This window comes from Aplysia californica, unplaced genomic scaffold, assembly GCF_000002075.1.
Source record: "Aplysia californica isolate F4 #8 unplaced genomic scaffold, AplCal3.0 scaffold00188, whole genome shotgun sequence".
Lineage (NCBI taxonomy): Eukaryota > Metazoa > Mollusca > Gastropoda > Aplysiida > Aplysiidae > Aplysia > Aplysia californica.
Window position 1 is genome coordinate 1,050,150 of NW_004797458.1, and position 1,811 is coordinate 1,051,960.

At 39.4% G+C, this 1,811-nt stretch overlaps 1 protein-coding gene across 3 annotated transcripts in view; it reads right to left on the reverse strand.

Moving 5' to 3' along the window:
* Positions 1-1,811, reverse strand: part of LOC101845547 (sex peptide receptor) — a 30,201-nt gene that overhangs the window by 6,771 nt on the left and 21,619 nt on the right. The window lies entirely within an intron of this gene.

Genomic DNA, 1,811 nt, shown 5'->3' on the forward strand with positions numbered 1-1,811 from the left:
ACACACACACACACACACACACACACACAAAGGTATACCGTACATTCGACCTCGTGATGAAGTACTCCAACAAGCACAAACAGCGACCTTCACTTTACTGTCCCTTGTCCACTTCCTGACATAAGAGTTGACTGGATAAAGTCTAAAGGGCTGGGTTTTTTTAGAAATATATAAATGTAGGCATTTTTACGTCTCATACATACAAATTTAGGACATTTAGGAGGCAGTCTGTCATAATTAACCCGCGCTGCGTGGGATACAACATCCTAGCAGAAATACCGAGATACTCGATAAAAACATCTCCCCACTTGGAAATCGAAGCCGGGTCTTCTGCGTGCGCAACCGAGTGCCGTACCGCTACACCACAGACGCCATATAATTGGCTGATATTTAAGTCAAAGACAGAGGTTTGATTACCGCACATTTTTGGGGTAGCTTCCGAGCTAGGCAGAACATTTTTCCCTCCCCCAAAAGCAGCCACATGACATAACTGAACTTAATCCGAAGAGTAATAAAACTACTCATTAGTTCGTTACTTGCACTCACATATGTCCAACAGTGTTTTTTTTATTACCGCTGGTGGTAAGAGAACTCCACTGGTAGGTCCTGTTTCCGCTCTCTCGTTCTGTTGTTTCTGTCTGTCTGTCTGTCTGTTTGTCTGTTTGTCTGTCTGTCAAAAAGCCTATATGTCTGTCTGTCTTTTTGTCTGTCTGTCTGCCTGCCTTACTTTTCCTTATACTAAATGACTTGTAATGTGGAGATGTGCGCCTCTTTGATCAAAACAAACAAATAATCTTGGTGTATTTTGGGTTGTTGTGAGAATCTGGTATATGCGATTCTCAGGATCCAGTGAACACATTTCACGGATTCGAAATTCTTCGATCAGTACCTCTATTGACATAAAGTTTTAAAGTTTCAAATGAACATTTCATGTTTTGAATACCCGAGGTTTCTTAAGCGATTTCCAAGCTTTAAAATGGCAAGAAAAAACGCTTTGTTTCAGTCTTAAACAAAATTCCCTCTTCCCTCTTCTATTACACTTTTATATTGCTTTAATAGTACTGGAAAGAAAAATGTCATGAGAAAAAACAGTGATGACGAGTAAAAAACCCAGTAAAGATCATGAAATAGTTTTTATTGTCTTTGTAAATAGCCAACCCTCATTTCCTTTTAAGTACTCCAAATACCTCACTATTCAATTTTAACTTTCTGACCTTTGGGGTGTAGTAAAACCTCCATGAATCAATCCTTGTTGAAGGATATGGATACAATATTTCAACCCGTATACAGTACCATAAAGCATTTAACTCTATGAAATATGCTACTCGAAAAACTTTTGTTTGATAGGCAGATTGGGAAATCAATTTAATTTCACTTCTGAAATTAGTTCTCTTTAGGTATCCAGCAAGTCACAGAACTTTATATATTTTCCATCTCGTCAGAAATGTCTCCTGTCGGCCCTGTGTTCCTTTAAGGGCCCAAATTGTCTGTCATATTCAATTCTGGTAATGCGTCTAGATTGGCAATTAAACTTTGGGAAAAACTGGAAATATGAAATGTCAAACTGGTATCGGTGAAACAGTAATAGTATTATAGTTATAGCGACTGCTAAAGTCTCTCTGTCTCTGTGTGTGAGTGTGTGTGAGTGTGAGTGTGTGTGTGTGTGTGTGTGTGTGTGTGTGTATGTGTGTGTGTGTGTGTGTGTGTATGTGTCTATCTCTCTTTTTCCCTCTCTCTGTCTCTCTGTCTCTGTCTCTCTGTCTCTGCACAAACGCAGAGAGAGGGAGAATGAGAGAGATAAAGAGGGACAC